Source organism: Periplaneta americana, chromosome 10, assembly GCF_040183065.1.
Source record: "Periplaneta americana isolate PAMFEO1 chromosome 10, P.americana_PAMFEO1_priV1, whole genome shotgun sequence".
Taxonomy (NCBI): domain Eukaryota; kingdom Metazoa; phylum Arthropoda; class Insecta; order Blattodea; family Blattidae; genus Periplaneta; species Periplaneta americana.
In genome coordinates, this window is record NC_091126.1 from 183,540,065 (window position 1) to 183,560,719 (window position 20,655).

At 35.7% G+C, this 20,655-nt stretch overlaps 1 protein-coding gene across 17 annotated transcripts in view; it reads right to left on the reverse strand.

Moving 5' to 3' along the window:
- Vinc (vinculin) overlaps positions 1–20,655 on the reverse strand; it is a 299,829-nt gene that overhangs the window by 101,110 nt on the left and 178,064 nt on the right. The window lies entirely within an intron of this gene.

A 20,655-nucleotide genomic window follows, 5' to 3' on the forward strand; every position in this document is an offset into this window, starting at 1 on the left:
GTCAATGTATAAAACATAACAAAAGAATGGTCCATATTCACATAAAATTACATAATTTTACACAAAAAAAAAAATATTGTCCCTTCCCTAAGAGCTTATGATTTTGAGTACGGAATTCATTACACAATGACAAATATCATTCACAATATTGTGCATTCCTGAAATGGTGCTTGTTGGAAGAAGATGTAAGCTCCTGTCTTAGTGTTACTTCTCAATATGGTGTGTATTAGAAATATCGAGGCTCATGGTGAAGTATATCATGTAATAACATCTTTCATGTATTGAATTTTTCTTTATTAGGTATCAGTATAAACTAAATGATCTAGTAATGTCGCATCTCCCCAAAATGTTATTTGCAAGAGAACAGGAAAGGTTTATATATAAACAAAAGAAAAAGCAAAATTTGAAGCCCTTTTGCTTTACTTTTATGAAATGAACTTCATATTGAAATCATTTACATATATTGGAAAGTTATCTATCAACTAAGGAAAAGTATAAGGGGTAATATACTGTATATTCATTAATAAAGAAATGTTCTGAATGAATCATCTGAATACAGAAAGATGTTAAGATGCTTCTCCATATGTTAATAGAAAACGTGAGATGGATTCGTTGATAAATACTAACTGGTAAAAATTAAAATAATTACATAAAGGTAAGACAAACTCTGGAAAACCGAAAAACAAATTTCTTCAAGCCACTGCAAGTGAAGAATAATACAGTAGCGTGCAAATTAATCCGAACATGACATATTTTTACATTTTCTGTCATTGTTGGCTTCACAGCTGCTCATACCGCTTTAATTGACATCTGTAGTACGTGTAATTCCATTGTTGAAGGTCTGTCGTTATTTTTTTTATAATATGTGACATTTTGCCTGTCGTTTTGTACTTATAAGCATTTCAGTTGTGTTGAAGACTTAATACTGCAATCCTGTGTACATTCTGTCGTCTTCACAAATGGATATAACTCCACGAAAACGGTCTAAAATTATAACATTAGCAGAGCATTCTTCTATGATACAGAGGCAAATTGCTACAGAATGTCACATCAGTTTGGCTACTGTTAATTCGATCATAAAACGATACAGGGAGACTGGATCCATCACACCCCAGAAAAAAGGAAACTGTGGCAGGAAAAGGAAGACTTCACCTGCAGATGATCATTTAATTGTCAGGAAAAGTAAATTAAATCCTAGACTAACTGCTGTCGACTTAATCCGCGAGTTAATGGCTACCACTGGGGCGAATATTCACGTCACAACAGTGCGGCGTAGGCTTTTGGAAGCTGGGCGATGGGCTCGTAAGCCTATTAAGAAGCAACTGCTAACCCCTGTTATGTGCAAAAAACGCTTAATGTGGGCAAAATTACATCAACACTGGACAGTGAATGACTGGAAGAATGTACTTTTTTCCGATGAGTCTCATTTCGAGGTCCACGGCCACTGTGTTTCTTATGTACGGAAAGGATCCGAAAAAGTAACAGCAGCTCATCTCCAACAAGCACCCAAATACCCCCCTAAAGTAATGTTTTGGGGTTGTTTTACACATGGAGGGCCTGGAGCATTAATACCTATCAAGGGAATGATGAATTCTGACAAATATATTCACTTATTGGAAACCAGAATCGTACCCCAGCTGCAAAAATCATTTCCGGATGGCAGAGGTGTGTTCCAACAAGACCTGGTGCCATGCCATACATCTCGAAAAACTACAGAATTCTTCAACAAGAAGAATATTCAGGTACTCCCCTGGCCAGGCAACTCACCCGACATCAACCCCATTGAGAACTTGTGGTCAATTTGCAAAAGAAGAATGCAAAAAATGGATTGTTCTACAAAGGAGATGATGATTTCTGCCCTCATTGGTGTATGGTTTCGCGATGAAGAAATGAAGAATATTTGTGGGAAATTAGTGGAATCCATGCCAAATCGTCTCAGAGCTGTTATTAGGAACAAGGGAGGCCACATAGATTACTGAGGTATGTCTTAGATCCTTTTTTTATCCCGTTTGAGTGTTTTTGCATAAGTAATTACATTGTTCGGATTAATTTGCACGCTACTGTACACCCTGTTCAAATAGAAACACTTTGCACACTACTGCTAAGTAGCATATGAGAAAATAAATGCTTTGTGCACAACATTAAGTGCACAGGTTAAAAGTTTATCTACATGATAAATATATAAACAACAAACAGTATGTAGTACTAAATTAAGCATGAAGTACGTATATAAAGAATTGATTTTTTTGTTTGTTGCTTTTCTGCCTGTTTATAGGTCAAGTCTTACAAATAACCTATAAAGAAGATATAGTCATGCGAAATAAACATCCTTTCCCTAGTCGTGTGAACCAGGTGCTGCCTAAAGTGGACTTAAACAAATTCACGCTACAGGACAGCAGTCATTTTTTGTATCCAAGGCTGTACAAATAATTTGTTACAGATTATTCCAGTTTGAATACAAATACTGTGCAAAAATGCAATACAGTCAATTTTAATACAGTAAGCTTCCGATTATCCGTGCATGGACTGTCCTTCTTGTGGATTAATTTTGCATAATTTTGGATCAATATTTAATTCAAATAAAAAGTAAAAATCTTATAGTCATATTTCCTGAACTGCTCCTGGATATACTGGTATGTAAATCTTCAAAGGTAACAGTGACAATTATGTGCTGTGAAAATGTTTTGGTGACCACAAATTGAATCCTTTTCTAATTGAGAACATGTTCCTTACAAATATCTACAGTAAAAATAGGAGATTTGGATTATCTATGATTCTAGATTAGAAGTGGTGATGAGCTGTCACTGTTCTCAGACTGACCATTTCCTTAGTCCACATCTACAGATACAACTGACTTTGGTTCTGACAATAAGCAAAATATTTCTACTTTATTCTTTCATCGAACTGAACCAAACTGAAGGAGTTGTATCAAGTAATATTACTTCTGAACCATCTACAATCATGTCACCTCAGTCATGAAGCAGTCAAGTGCTGTCCAATTTGTGCATACTGATCAAGAGGCCTATATATTATTATATATTATTAGTCCTCTTGATACTGATGTAGGAAGTTGATATTTGGGGGAAGGGAAACATTTGAAGGGCACAACTCTTTAACAGAAGTTCTAAGCTTCATGCTCCTTAATTTTTTACCTCATTTTAGTGCTTCTCTCTTTTATGTTACACACTTTTTTTTAAGTAATAATCATACAAGTCTAAGGCTCAATTATGTTACAGTTTATTAAAACGTCCAAATTTTTCATAGATAGAAGTCACTTGTTTTAGACAGAATAATTTAGAATTCATTCGTTTCACATGTGACATCTTCATGCAGAAAGTTTGTCAAGCAAATTAACCTACCAAATGACAGATTAATGCAATTTGAAATTTATTCCCACCTCTATCCCCGGACCTAACTCCTCGTGATTTTTACTTGCAGCAGAGTATAAAAGTAAAGTGAACAGGAAAAATCTCCATATTGTTTAACAGCTACAAAAACATACACTCAGAATTAATTCCATAATGGGAGAGGAATTGTACCAGATAAGAAATTTTCTTCACAGACACAAAAAATTAAATTCCACCAAAGCCATTCCCAAGCCCAGTTGGGGAAGATGAGGGGTCTCATCAGCTATAGAGAAAGTGAACCCAAATCAAATTCCTAATTTCTCAATTGGAGCTCAAGCTATGGGCCATTTCCCCAATCAATGTAAAAAATCAAAATGCTAAAAGACTTTTAAAGAAAAAGTCAGATGTTGTAAACAGAAAATGACTAGATCATTAAAAAAAGTACATAACTGTCACAGGGAATGTTTGTAGCATTACAAATATAATAAACAAAGTAATCAATGATCAAAGAACTTTCGAACATTGTTTTATTTCCTTTTTCACTAATCTGAGAGTAATTTTTGTTGTCACTATTTTCACGTTCACTTAATCATTCCACACTCTATATCAATTATTTTTTTTTCCTTTCTCCTGTTACATCCACACTGAAACAGGAAGTTCTCTTTTATGCGACCACAGAACACCTGATGCACATTGTCTCTTTTTATTCCTCTCCCTGTCCTTCCTGTCATGAATAATTTCTTTATCTCTCAAGACCACAGAAAATCTGATGAACACTTTTTCTTCCTTATTCCTCTCCCATCTTTCCTGACATGAGTAATTTCTTTATTCTCCATGACTACAGAACAAGTGATGTACACTTTCCTTAGTTTCTTGTAAGTTATTTCTTTTATGCATAACACTGTTTTTTACTTTACTATAAATCTCAGAATATTTGCCTACTCAATGCAAGCAATGACATTTAGCTCCTTAATGAATACGTTTCTGAACTTATTTAATTCAATGGCTTATGTGTACTTGCATTTCTGAACTTAGCATAGTTCTGTGAACAGCAAACTGACCTATTTGGTCAGTATTAAAGAAGAATAGTGTCCTGATATTACTCTAATAAGAACTGTCTTCCTAACGTGCTATTATCAGACTATCATTACCATTATATACAGTACAGCAGAATGGTAAATTAAAATTACTAAAATATAACACTGTATTATGGTAATGACTCGACAGCCCATGAAGGGCAAAGGCCAATCAGAAAGCTACTGGCCTCATGTCCACATGCCTCAGGAGAGGTGAAAAATCAAACTAACCAGTACACAGGTAATGTGTGGTCAGCAAATCGATTTCCCTGTCCGTTATAACTGGTTTTCGAAACTTGATTTCGCTGCCTCGATATATATATTTTTTTATTTATTTACTCTGGTGCAGTTAAGGCTATCAGACCTTCTCTTCCACACCACCAGAAATGTAATACAACTACAAGAAAAATTATACTTTTCTTTTTATGTTTTATTTAATGATGCTCACAACTGCAGAAGTTATATCAGCGTTGCTGGATGTGCCGGAATTTTATCCCGCAGGAGTTCTTTTACATGCCAGTAAATCTACTGACATGAGCCTGTCGCATTTAAGCACACTTAAATGCCATCGACCTGGCCCAGGATCGAACCCTCAACCTTGGGCATAGAAGGCCAGCACTATACCAACTTGCCAACCAGGTCAACAAAATTATACTAATGTAATAAAGTGTGACAAAATGAATATGACATAAAGAAAACAAAAGAACATACAACTAGCAATTGAAAATAATAAAAATTAGTATAGCATATTAAAGGATGCAAAAAAGGAAAAAAGGAAGTAAAAACATATACAACAAAAATAGACACAAAATAACAGTAACACACAGGATGATAAGCTGTTCCAGTATCCTGGCACAAAGATAAGAGAAAGAGTTAATCTAACAGAAGGAAATTATTTGCCAAAATACTAAAGATAAAAACTCCGGCATAGATCAAGCAACATTTCAGAAACGGATTTCGTGAGATAAAACATACTTTTCTAGTTTAATTTTAAACTGTAACAGTGTCCGGCAATTCCTGACATCACTAAATAAAGAATTCGAGAGGCGAGGCAATGATACAGTGTGGGAGGTGAGTATAGGGAAGTTCTGTGATGAGGAATAGAAAGAAGAGATTGATGCTGATTTCGTAAAGTAGCGAGGAACTGAAAGTGTGAAGACAAGTAATTTGGAGACGAGTTATGTAGAATTTTGTATATACGTGATAGAGCATGTATGATTCTTTGTTCCTTTAGATGAGTCCATGAGAGCAGCACGAGACAGTATTACATGGTCGAATTTCCGAATATTACAGACGAATCTTATACATATATTATGAACACGTTGCAATCTCTCATTTAAGTTAGAACCTAAGTTTGTTAACAAGGAATCACTTACTTACTTACTTACAAATGGCTTTTAAGGAACCCGGAGGTTCATTGCCGCCTCACATAAGCCCACCATCGGTCCCGATCTTGTGCAAGATTAATCCAGTCTCTACCATCATATCCCACCTCCCTCAAATCCATTTTAATATTATTCTCCCATCTACGTCTTGGCCTCCCCAAAGGTCTTTTTCCCTCTGGTCTCCCAACTAGCACCCTATATGCATTTCTGGATTTGCCCATATGTGCTACATGCCCTGCCCATCTCAAATGTCTGGATTTAATATTCCTAATTACGTCAGGTGAAGAATACAATGCGTGCAGTTCTGCATTGTGTAACTTTCTCCATTCTCTTGTAACTTCATCCCTCTTAGCCCCAAATATTTTCCTAAGCACCTTATTCTCCAACATTCTTAATCTCTATTCCTCTCTCAACGTGAGAGTCCAAGTTTCACAACCATACAGAACAAGAGGTAATATAACTGTTTTATAATTTTTTTTTTTTTTTTTTTTTTTGACAGCAGACTAGATGACAAAACCTTCTCAACCAAATAATAACAGGAATTTCCCATATTTATTATGCGTTTAATTTAATCACATTAATCGAAATGAGACATCATGGGTGTCTGTATAAGAATCTTTTTTAATGTAAGTGGTAGAAAGTGCTTCAAAAGGTGGATCGGCGACAATATTATCTTGCATATATGTGTAACTTTAGTTTTCCAGTTAAGATCATCATCCATTTCGATTCCAAGATTTTTTACTGTTTTACTGTATTCAATAATTGTACAATTAAGTATGATGCTAGGCAAATTCTTGCAGTCTTCAGTACTAAGAAGACGATGATGACCCATCACTATTGCCTGAGATTTCTCTGGGTTCAGCCTCAATCCAAATTTATAAGCCCATATCGAAATAGAGTTCAAGTCTTTATTAAGTCATTTTATTGCAACCGTCATTTCGTCAGGATGAAAATGGTTGTACATTTGTAAATTGTTGGTGTACATACGATGTCTGCAATGTTTTATTATTTTAGTCAAGTCATTAACATACATCATAAACAAAAGAGGTCCAAGTACTGAGCCTTGTTGTACTCCGAACTTCGTGACGCATCATTCCGAGGAGGAAATACCTATTGTAACACATTGTTGGCGGTCACGAAGATAGGAGTCAAACCAAGTAACAGCAGTGTCAGAAAGATTAAATTGTCTAAATTTGTATAAGAGAAGTTCTGTGTCTACTGTGTCAAAAAGCTTTGCCAAAGTCAGGTAGCACCAATAACGTTAATTTCCATTCACTGGAGGCTTGGCAAATATCCTCATTGACCTTTAAAAGTGCTGTAGTTGTGCTGTGTCCAGTTCTCAATTCTGATTGATAATCAGGTAATTCATCAGTTGTTTATGTACAAGAACTTTTGATAGAGCAGGTAGGATACTGATGGGTCTATAGTAATTTGAACATGAAGGCTTTATAATTTTGGAAATTGGGCAGCTAAGGGCTTTTCCCCAGAAAGTTGGATATGATGAAGTAATAAGAAAAGCATTAAATATATGAGTGAGTGTCGGTATTATTATGTCCAGTATTTTAAGTAGTAAGGTAATACTTATGCAGTCTATTCTTCAGTTTTAGCTGTTAAGTGTTTCATTGTTGTTCGTACTTCATTTTCTGTCATGTAAGAAAAATAGAATAAAATAAAATAATTATAGTATGCATTAATTTTACTGCTACTTATTTACACTGTAAAGAATATAAGATGCCGAACATTTAAAAATATTTACTATTAAGACAATTACCAGTACCAGTACAAAACGATTTCCACTGCAGTAAAACGAGCACCTGCATTTCATAAATTATTATGTTTGATAAGCGAAATACAGCATGTTCTGCTTAGAGGCATCGAGAAATAAATGCTCACCACTTAAAATCAGATAAAGATATCATTGTGATTTACATCTGACAAGACAGAGAAACTGTCTAAGTTTATGCAACAAAGTCTGAAAACAGCTGCATGCATGACTTTCGTTTGTTTATGCGTAACTTTCGTTTGATTGTTGCTAGGGCACTTAAACAAGCCTGGAGCCATTTTATAGGAGAACACGCTATGGTAAACATGTGGACACTACACAGAAAGTTCACTGCGTTCTATAGCTAGCAGAAGAAAAATCTGTTACGTGAGTACAATGCTGTGTTTGTCTTACATGGAATGTAGATCCACCTGGGCATAAAGCAATTCTCAAGTGGGACATAACACTCTGAAAAACGGGATCTTTGCTACCGCAGACTAGTAAACATGCGAAACGATGTATAACTGAGGAGACAGTCGAATGTGTGTGAATGGCATTCACTAGGAGTTCACAGAAGTCCAAGAGCTAGTGTCGAGCTTCAAATCTCTAGATCAACAATTCACAGGATCATGCATAAGCGTCTACATTTGTATGTTTACAAGATCCAGCTTCATCACCAGATAAAGTCAAACGATCGTCCGCTTAGGGAAAATTCTGCTGCTGAAATGCTTCTACGAATTGACAATGACAACTCGTACCTAGATAACATTGTTTTCTCCGCCAAAGCAACTTTTCTCGTATGTGGAAAAATCAACAGGCACAATTGCTGGATGTGGGGTTCAGAGAATACACATGTTATACGTGAACATGAAAGAGACACGCCCAAAGTGAATGTTTGGTGTGGAGTGACGAGGAACTCCGTCATTGTACCATTCTTCTTCGTAGAGGCTACAGTCACAGGAAATATGTAACTGGACATGTTGTAAAACTTTGTTGTTGACCAACTTTCCCCAGGATCGGTTTTTCAGCAGGATGGGACCCCACCCCATTATCATCAATGGGTGCGTGAGTTCTTGGACGAAAAATTCTCCGATAGGTGGAACAGAAGACGAGAACCCCTTGCCAGGCCACCCAGATCATCCGATCTGACCCCCTTGGACTTTTTTTTCTGGAGCTTTGTGAAGGATACTGTGTACCAAAGAGGCAGAATTAACACTTTGGAGAAACTGAGGCAATGCATCACAAATGCAGCTGCACTAGTGACTCCACAAATGCTACAGAACACTTGGCGGGAGGTTGACTTCCGTTTAGAATCTGCAGAGCAACTCAAGGCACACACATCGAGTTGCATTGAGCATTCTCCGAAACTCGAAGAGTTTTTACATTAAGTTACGTAAAGAGGTATGTTAATAAACCATTATTTACACTTGAAATTATCACTTATTTCTTGATCCCTCTAAGTGGGACATGGCGTATAAAACTGAAGACATATTTGAACAAACAAAATTCATTTTGAAAATAAAATATTTTGTGAACTGAAATTAACAGGGCAATGTACAACTCAGATTGACAGCACAAAATATTATCTTTTAGGTGAAAGTTGAATATTTAAAATACTATAAATAAAAATAAAATATTGTAGCTGTTACTGACAACTGGACAAAATTACAATCAAAGACAACATTTAGAACAACTGTAACTCAGCTTTAGATATTACTAGCATTAAAAATGGAACATATCACCATTCAATTAATAATATGAAGTAGATGTAGAATGCCAAATTCAGAATTAAGGGAGTGCAATGCACTTTGCAATACAGACAATGCATTATGCACAACAATGAAGCATCTTACGAAGGATGTAACTAATACAAGACTACATGGTTAAAAAAGTAACAAGAACTTTTAGAATATGCATAAACCAGAGCTTCTTCGATTTTTTTTTGAAAACTACAAACATGTGAAGTCTTGGCCATGAATTGAAGAAAAGATACAGCTGAAGAATTGAGAATCAACAGTGATGCTGCAGGATTTATGTGGACACTCTTTTGCCTAGGAATTATTACAAAATAGCAGTACATAAAAAATACAAGCCTTCTGCCATAAGAATTATCCCGAGACAATTAAAATGTCCAAACAATTCCTCATTATGAAAAAAATGAAACATTTAAAGTAATTTCACAGTAAAATAACTTACTTCATACTCTTCACCAACTCACAAGGCCGATGGCTGCACCAAGAGAGGGTGAAAGAGAGAAAGACAGAAAATATAGCCTACATCCAGAAATGATATAGATTTTCGTAAGTACTCGTACTTATTGTAATAATACAAAAACGAATTACATATCGAGACAAAATAAATTTAAAAATAATTATGACTTATAATAATACCTTACAAAATTATTACAATGTGAAGTAGCATTTTTCACAACCACTAACATATTTGTTGGTTGCAGCAGACTGAAATTTCTAAGTTTCTATTGTACACACTGTGTCATCGGCCTTATGTGCTGGTGGTTGTGGTAGTGGTGTGGCACGCTTCTATGAGTGTGTGTGTGTGTGTGTGTGTGTGTGTGTGTGTATGAGGGAGGGAGGGAGGGAATGTGTGCATGAGCATGCACACTTTGAGGTTACCAGGGCACAGTGAGATGTCTGGGCAATCTAGCCGAAATAAATTAATAACTTTCCTTCTATACAACAGATTTTTACAAAATTTTGTATGTTAGTCACAAGTACCATATTTGTTTTGTGTACGAAGTCACAATACGTTTCGATAAGGAAAACTTACCCCTTATAGGAAGTGAATCTTTACAAAAATAGTAATTTCTCTCCTATTTAGCAGATTTTCACAAAATACTCTATGTTAGTTACAAGTACCATACTTGTTTTGTGTATGAAGTCTGGTTACATTTGGATAAGGAAAACTATCTCGTTATATGGGCGAAATCTATACAAATAAATAATATCTCTCCAATCTAACCAATTTTCATAAAATGTTGTACATATACAGAGCTATTATTATCAAAGGTCCCAGCCAGCCACATCCTGCCTGCGTGGTTTCCGGCATGCGCATAACCTTTCTCCCGCGCAATCGACCTCCAGTAGCCATATGGCATTTAGTGTGCTTAGAAGTCGTGTAATGAAACTCTCAATTCTTCAAGTGTACAATGTTAGTGTATAAAGTTTAGTGATTATTGTGCATTTAGGTAATGCCTAGCAACAAATTCTCATTGTGTGAATGTGTGCATATGTACGATACGTACATAAAAGGAGAAGGTCGTGTGCGAAAACAAGACGAAAATTTCAAATAAAGTTTCCAAACAGACCTGTGCCTTCTGCCAAAACAATTAGACGACTTGCTAAAAGATTTAAAGAAACAGGTTCAGTGAAGAATCGAAAATCAAGTGGAAAACGTAATGTTCTTAAGCAGAACAATTATCAGTTTATTTCCAACAAGATTTCGCCACTGCTCATACAGCTGCCATTTCAATGAGGGAATTGAGGTGTATTTTCAGTACGAGACTGATCAGTAATAATTTGTGGCCTTCACGAAGCCCAGATATAACACTCTGTGACTTTTATTTATGGGGAACACTAAAAGGTAGGGCTTATAGGAAAAATCCTCATTAACATTTATTAAGTTCAAAATTTTAACAAAATCAAGGTCTATAAATGTGACGCAAATAAAAGGTTTTATCGTGATATATTTTTCATTGCTTATACATGCAAATGATAGTAGGCTACACATCTCCAGCTTCAATTTCCATGTCACAAGTCTGTCTTTTATTCTCACAAAAACAATTACAAGCACTTACAGTACTATTTGGCACTATCAGCGAATGGACGAGATCCAAAACAATCCTCTTGTGATACGCTAGACTGAACATAAACAACACCTTTCTATACTGTGAGATACTATGGATATTGATTAAGAGCTCTCATGTCTAAAATTGTCAAAATATTAGACTTCAATTCTTTAATTTTTTCCAGCTAGATTTGCCATACATCCCACTGTGCAGGGGTCCCATATTTTATGTGACATCCTGCATTTGAAACTACAAAAAAATGTCCCACATTGACCCTACATGGGACATCTAAAATCCCATATTTCTAGACTATAATTCTCTTTTTACTTTATTTCTTTTTTGTATGGATATCATAATATGTCGAAACACAATGAATAGGCCTATCACATTGTTTCATTATCGCGCATGGTCTTGGTTCTATTCACTTTTACTCTAGTTCATTGTTATATGCTTGTAACTGTACAGCACAAAGCAAATAAATGATCTGCGGCTATATAACAATGTAAATACTGGTACATTAAACAGAAATACATATATATATATATATATATATATATATATATATATAATTTCTGAATGGCAGTAACGTAATGAAAACAAATAGACTGACAATTTCATATACTAAATTTCAGAAGTAGCAAATTAATTTAAATTTTCATATAACGTGAAAATGATTGTTATTCTGTATTCCATGTACCACATAACTTTCCAGTGTGGACTTATTGGTGATTATTGCTTGTTTGAGTTGTGTGCAGTTTTTCTTAAGACGTGAACAGAGTTTATTCTAATACTCATAAAACAATGAGATTTTGTGTGTATTTAGAGAAGTGGGAAAAATTTTACTCCTGTTTTAAAAAGTCATATTCCTTTTGTTTGCCTCGAGAAAAAAAAAAAAAGAACATCAATTTGGCCTATGTGACATAACAACAAAAGAAATTTTCCAATCCTTGTGAAGGAGAGACATGAAACTGAATCTGTCAACAGTTCTACATAACTGTTGTGCTAGTCAGATTTACAGCAGCGCCAAAATTATGTTCTTTTTAAAAGAGGGTATCAGTACATTAGAGGATAAACCTGTTATTGGTGTTGAGTCAACTTTATATTATCACAATGTATAACGTAATAAATTCTGTAACAGCTTCAATTGTTGCACAAAATTAACAATTATTCAATGACAGCATTGTAGTTACACTATGGAGGAACAAAGTCAGAAATAAACGAAATGAATAATGGAAAGGAACACTGGTAAAAAAAAAAAACAATTTAGTACCAAGTGTATGAGATTTTAAAGGAATTTAAAATGTTTATAGAAGGGTAAGCAATTCCTCTTCTTTGATATGGACACTTCTAATAGTGGCAACAGGAAAATGCCTTGTATTGCGACCCATGTGAAGATTGCAATGAATCAATGTAACATTGCATTACAATTGCAATAGAACAGTAAACTTTCCCTTTTCCTATTCTAGTAGTTATTAATTTTTATTTATCATCATAGGACTTTGGTATTTTAGAAGAAAGGGACGTCAGTTTCTAGAATTTTTGTAAATTTGAAGAAAAGCAGTAGTCATATTTAACTGTCTTTAGAAAATGTTGGAGCTTTTCTGCTTACAATGCTCATATGAGTTTCGGAAAAAGAAAAGGTTATCATGAAAAGTAAACCCTACAGTGTGCACATTATACATAATGCCTGGAAACATCAATGCTAAATTTTAGATTTTGATACTGGAACACTTGTTTTAAAAAGTTACATTCCTTTTGTTCAGCCAAAGAAGGGCAGAATATGTATTTTTTTTTTTAATTGTAGAATGTGAGTTTCAAGAATTAATAATACATGTCTTTTCTAGGTAACTGTGTTTAGATAAAAGTAATTAAAGATTATTACAAAGCTTCCATGTAATATGTAGTTATTTTAAAAGCACAATCCCCACCCCCAAAAAAAAATGAGATGACACTTGGTGATGTGAAAGTCTAAGTTCTATAGCGTGATTCACAAAATATCGATGTAGTCACATACGAAGATATTTGGCTGTGCATGCGTATTTTCACCTTATTCCAAACTGCACACCAGTCGAAATGTTATCAGATACAGTAGCGTGCAAATTAATCTGAACAACGTAATTACTTATGCAAAAACACTCAAACGGGATAAAAAAAGGATCTAAGACATACCTCAGTAATCTATGTGGCCTCCCTTGTTCCTAATAACAGCTCTGAGACGATTTGGCATGGATTCCACTAATTTCCCACAAATATTCATTTCTTCATCGCGAAACCATACACCAATGAGGGCAGAAATCATCATCTCCTTTGTAGAACAATCCATTTTTGCATTCTTCTTTTGCAAATTGACCACAAGTTCTCAATGGGGTTGATGTCGGGTGAGTTGCCTGGCCAGGGGAGTACCTGAATATTCTTCTTGTTGAAGAATTCTGTAGTTTTTCGAGATGTATGGCATGGCACCAGGTCTTGTTGGAACACACCTCTGCCATCCGGAAATGATTTTTGCAGCTGGGGTACGATTCTGGTTTCCAATAAGTGAATATATTTGTCAGAATTCATTCCCTTGACAGGTATTAATGCTCCAGGCCCTCCATGTGTAAAACAACACCAAAACATTACTTTAGGGGGGTATTTGGGTGCTTGTTGGAGATGAGCTGCTGTTACTTTTTCGGATCCTTTCCGTACGTAAGAAACACGGTGGCCGTGGACCTCGAAATGAGACTCATCGGAAAAAAGTACATTCTTCCAGTCATTCACTGTCCAGTGTTGATGTAATTTTGCCCACATTAAGCGTTTTTTGCACATAACAGGGGTTAGCAGTTACTTCTTAATAGGCTCACGAGCCCTTCGTCCAGCTTCCAAAAGCCTACGCCGCACTGTTGTGACGTGAATATTCGCCCCAGTGGTAGCCATAAACTCGCGGGTTAAGTTGACAGCAGTTAGTCTAGGATTTAATTTACTTTTCCTGACAATTAAACGATCATCTGCAGGTGAAGTCTTCCTTTTCCGGCCACAGTTTCCTTTTTTCTGGGGTGTGATGGATCCAGTGTCCCTGTATCGTTTTATGATCGAATTAACAGTAGCCAAACCGATGTGACATTCTGCAGCAATTTGCCTCTGTGTCATAGAAGAATGCTCTGTTAATGTTATAATTTTAGACCGTTTTCGTGGAGTTGTATCCATTTGTGAAGACGACAGAATGTACACAGGATTGCAGTATTAAGTCTTCAACACAACTGAAATGCTTATAAGTACAAAACGACAGGCAAAATGTCACATATTATAAAAAAAATAACGACAGACCTTCAACAATGGAATTACACGTACTACAGATGTCAATTAAAGCGGTATGAGCTGCTGTGAGGCCAACAATGACAGAAAATGTAAAAATATGTCGTGTTTGGATTAATTTGCACGCTACTGTATCTGTTCATTTCTGGTATATAGGTCCCTGATTACATCCGTGATTTTTAATTTTTAATGAAAGTATGAAAGGAACTGTGTGGCAAAAGTCACTTACGAAAGAAGGAAAACAATGTTGTTAATTAAATGACAAATGAATGCAGTGCCATTACAAAGACAAGGACCACTATAATGACCATGAAAAGAACAAAGACAAGGATCATGATAAAAATCACTATAAGAACCAGGACCATGATATGAACTATGAGAGACAAAACAAGGGCCACGATAAGGACCATGACAAAGACAACAAGGGCTACAATAAGGACCATGACATAGACAACAATGACTAGTATAATAACCATGACAAAGACAAGGACAATGAGAAGGACTACAATAAGAAGCACGACACGGACCATGGCAAGTACCACAATAAGGATCAAAATAAGGACCACAATAAGAACGATACAGATCTCGAGAAAAACCACAAAAGGATCACAAAAAAGACAACAAATACAATGACAAGAACCATTACAAAAACAACAAAAAGAACGATAAGGATCATTACAATAAACAGGGCCATGATAAGGATCGAAGCAAAGACAACAAAGAACACGATAAGAAACATGACAAAGACAAGGACTACTATAAGGACCAAGACAAAGACCACGAAAAGGATTACAATAACAACATACTACAATAAGGATCACAAGGCCCATGAAAGCACCATGGCAAAGACTACAAGGACCATGATAAGGACCACGATAAGGACAATGTAAAGGACCATAGTAACGATCACGATAAGGACCACTATAAGGGCAATGATCATAATAATATAATCATGATAAGGACCACTACAAGAACAATGACAATGACTATGATAAGGGCCACTACAGAGACAATGGCCACCATGAGGATCACGATAAGGGCCATTACAAGGATACTGGCAATGACTATGATAAGGATCATGATAAAGGCACCACAAAGAAAATGACAATGGCCACAATAAAGATCATGATAAAGACCATTGAATGAATGAATGAATGAATTAATTGAAATGGGTCGAGCCCTTTCAGTCACATGCAAGTAAGCCACTCATATAAGTTGAAAGTTTACCCAAGTCCCAAAGTCTCCTAGAAGGCCAGGATTGCTCTCGGGTCTGCTTTCTTTATATCCTCTGGCCCCAGCCTACCTAAGCCCAAGAGGAGATATTTGATTGTGGATAAAGACTCACAATCACATAATATGTGGAGAGAAGATTCTACTTCTCTTCCGCACTTCCTGCATGTGGGGTCTGTAGTCAGTCCCATCACATGCAAGTGTTTCCTTAGAGTGTTGTGTCTTGTTAATAGGCCCACTATACCTCTAAGCTGTGCATGGTTAAAGGATAAGAGTATCCTACCGATCTTTCTGCTAGGAACCTCCATCAATGTTCGAGCTTGCCTAACATTAGTGAGATTTCTCCAGTGTGCCATGCTGGTGAATCACCCATTGCGTGATTTCCAATCTGGCCCTCCAAGGAGTGATACCAAGGGCAGGTTCCGGTCCCATAAAAGTATTTTTCGAGCCCTTCCTCGCCAACCTATCAGCAATTTCATTACCTCTGATCCCTGTATGTCTTGGTACTCAACACAACATTACAGGGCATCGGGAACAGAGAAGATCTAGTGTCCTCTGGAAATATAAAAACCATTACAAGGACAATGGAAATGATTACAATAAGAATCACGATGGGGATTACTACAAGGACAATGAAAATGACCGAGATAAGTTCAAGACATGGACCACTACAACAATGACCACAATAAGGATTTTGATAAGGATCAGGACTACAGAATATGAGAAAGACAACAAGTACCACGATAATGACCATGACAAAGACAACCATTACAAGGAAAATGACCAGGACCACTGTAAGAAAAACGACATGGACCACAACAAGCACCACAATAAGGATCACATTAAGGACCACGACATGGAGCACAAGGAACAGGATAAGAACCACGACATGGATCACATAGGACGAAGAAAGGATCACGATAAGAACCAAAGCCAAGATAAGGACGAAGACTTTGGTAAGGAACAAGACTATGATAACGACCATGAAAAAGAAGACAAATAGCATATTAAGGATCATTATAACGAAAAAAACCCATAACAATAAGGACCACGATATTGGTCATGACTACAATAAGGACCATGGAAAACATGGCAAAGGCCTTGACAAGGACAAAGACAAGGACCACAATAAGGATCACGACATGGACACAACAAGCACCACGATAAGGATCACGAGAAGGACCAAGACTACCATAAGGACCATGATTCAAAATGTACCAGGACAAGGACCACAATAAAGAAAACAAAAATCGTGATAAGGACCACGAAAAAGACAAGGGTCACAATAAAGATCACGATGAAGAGAACAAGGATAAAGGTAAGGACCATGATAAGTGCCACTATAAGCTCAATGACAAGGACCACAACAAGAATCACGATAATTTTTTTAAGTTGGTTATTTAACGACACTGTATCAACTACGAGGTTATTTAGCGTCGATGACAATGGTGATAGCGAGATGGTATTTGGCGAGATAAGGCCAAGGATTCGCCATAGATTACTTGGCATTCACTTTATGGTTGGGAAAAACCTCGGAAAAAACCCAGCCAGGTAATCAGCCCAAGTGGGGATTGAACCCGCCCCCGAACATCACAATAATGACCAAGACAAGACTCATGACATGGACCACGACAAGCATCACTGTCCTGTTGTGGTTCTTGTTGTGCTTGGCATGGTCACTGTCATGATCCCTGTCTTGGTCCTTCTTATGATAAAGCATTGCTTGTCAGTATTTTTTAATATTTGTTTGTGCAGAGACCAAAAATCTGGCTAAATGCTGGTGTCTCCATCTTGTCTCGGTGGCTCATACGGCAGTATTTAAATGTCATTGTTATTGTTATTTAAAATCAGTTGCTTAATGCTTCTTGTAAAAAAATATTCCAAATTTCATTGTTACTATTAAAAAGAAATATTACACCATTTACAATGACATGGTAAAATCTAAATTATAATTATTTCTTAAAATATGTCACAGTCATGTATTTTTATAAGTATTTTTCATAACTAATGCATTAATTAATTTTTTATAATATTTAATTTCGTATTGTCTGTGACCATTAACACTTATCCAAAACCAGTCTCATTTTGCTTGTGCTCAACCACTTAATCCTAGGACTCTGTAAACTCTGTTTTAGCATTTTTAAGGAAATTAAAACTCGCACGGACATAGTCGAACCTGCTCCCTTCTGCATGATATATAAAAGCCTTAGACACCTGAGATACTGAGGTGAGATGGAATGATTGTCTTCTGCAAGGCATATCAATCTTGTCATGAAAGCCTGAAGTTCGATGTTACTGCATGATTTGATATAATATTTATCTATTGTTACAACACATTTACATTTTTTTTACAGTTTTTCAGTGAGTTTCGGAATGAGTTCCAACAACAAAACAAGTGAAGTCATTTTAAGTAACTCAATTATGCGTTATCTTATGTAGCTGTGCTCTGAGTCTCCAATCATGCAGTGTCTGGGACTTAGAATATTCTAGCATCGCATTCTTTTTTGGGGGGACTGTACATCAAACTGCCCAAACTACTTAATTTTTTTCCAAAAATTAAGAAAGGAATGCTGAATATGTATTTCTCATTTTTATGCAATACTTTTAAGTTGTTTAATGATACAATTTTGATTACTGAAAAAAAAAAGTCATAATTGAAAATTTTGATGCTATGGTATGCAAATATATTTGTTGGAGATGAAATAAAGTAATTGTAAAAGAGGAACACAACACAAAAATAGAAATTGAATCAGTCATATATTCTGATGATGGTATTAATTACGAGACATTCAGTAAAAACATGGCCCCGTTCGGTTCAAAAAATACGCTCATAAACAAAAGAAAACAGCAGCAGTGACGTCATTGAGCCTGCCTGCTAGTTATTAATGACTATGATACAGATAACTGTTGTCGTGGAACGTAGACATAATAAAATTATGGCTTTGTGTGGCATCAAACCTTATCATTTTGAACCTGAGAAAGATAGTTCTAACACTGATAAGAGTGAAAATGATTTTCAAATCATACTAAAGATAGGCAGATAAATTCTGGACTAAATGTTCACACTGAAATGAAATTATTCCGATGCGGATTGTGTTTGTTGTGTGGAAGTAGATAACGTGAGAACTGTGAGGAGTAATGCTTATTTTTGCATGACTCAGAACCATTCCTTTACTAAGTTAATTCTGGATAAAGAATTCAGAAATGTTTTGTCAGTAATTATTTTTTTAATACTGAATACGCATCAGAGTATTCTTTGAGCCATGTTAAGATTCTTTTTCTTCTTCAGTAAGTGAATTGTGTTCACACACATAACTTCTCCATCTCCCATCCACTCATATTCGTTTTTGATATGGTGCAGCAGTGACGTGAATTCATCAATCAGTAAGGAATCATTTCCATTACCAGTGGCAGCTCATAAACACTTAATGCCTAGTGCCAGAGATAAGGATAATAATAAACAGTAATAATGCCATGATTATTATTATTATTATTATTATTATTATTATTATTATTAAATTCACCACAATGTATACAGCTGTACACAAAGTCCAGACAAATTAGAGGAAAAATACACATTTGTCGGTTAATAGACAGGCATTCCATCAATAATGTAACATTATTTATTTATTTGGTTATTTAACGACGCTATATCAACTACGAGGTTATTTAGCGTCGATGGGATTGGTGATAATGATATATTTGGCGAGATGAGGTCGAAGATTCACCATAGCTTACCTGACATTTGCCTTACGATTGGGGAAAACCTCGGAAAAAACCCAACCAGGTAATCAGCTCAAGCGGGAATCGAACCTGCACCCGAGAGCAACTCCAGAGCGGCAGGTAAACGCCTGAGCCAACAGAGCTATGCCGGTGGCTCGTAACATAATAGTAAGAAGAGTTGAAACATCAGTCGTATAGTAAACAATGATAGAAACATAGTCTATAATCATTAGTTCTTTTTTATTTGTACATGGAACACTTTCAACATGCAGTCATGCAACTCGTTTTGAATGATTTTAGAAGTACCCTTAAATGCTGTTGATTTGGTTAAGTGCTCTTTTAAATTTTAAGTCTTTATCTAACTCAGAACTGAAGTGAATTAATTTACCGAACACGCCCCTGTATTCTAAGTGGTCGGATTTATCGTACCTTATTAATACTAAATTTAGGCCTACTGATGCTTAAAATTTTATACAATTTATTATTAAATTTAGGGCATACTGTATCTGTTTTCTTCAACTTGCTCATTGTTTTTTTTTTACGCGAGTCTGTAATGTAAGTTTAACTGAATTTCAATATTCTCTTTAACCAGCACAAACAAACTGAAGACGTTATTCATACGAACCTTTGATTTTTTGTGTTTTAGTTTATCACTTAGCTGTAAGTGTAGTAAATCTGTAAGACTCCTTTTGACTAGTTACGTTCACCTCGGAACAGAACACACAACCAGTTGTTTCTTTACAATAAACATCCAAGTTGAATTTGCCAGATATGTTAACTCTAGCACTTTGCTGTTTTTGGTGAATATTTAAACGTGGTGTAGGCCTAAGTAAATTATTTAACAGGAATTTAGTTTTCATAATATGTTAATACTGAAAGCGGAAATTTTAATAAAGTGATAACTGACTTGATTTCTTCACAACTTACATAATACGATAACACTTCACAGGTTTACAGTTTCGCACTACAGTTAGAAATATACTGAAATAAAAGCATTCTTAAACAAAGTATTTTAAGAAACTGGCAAGGATTTTAT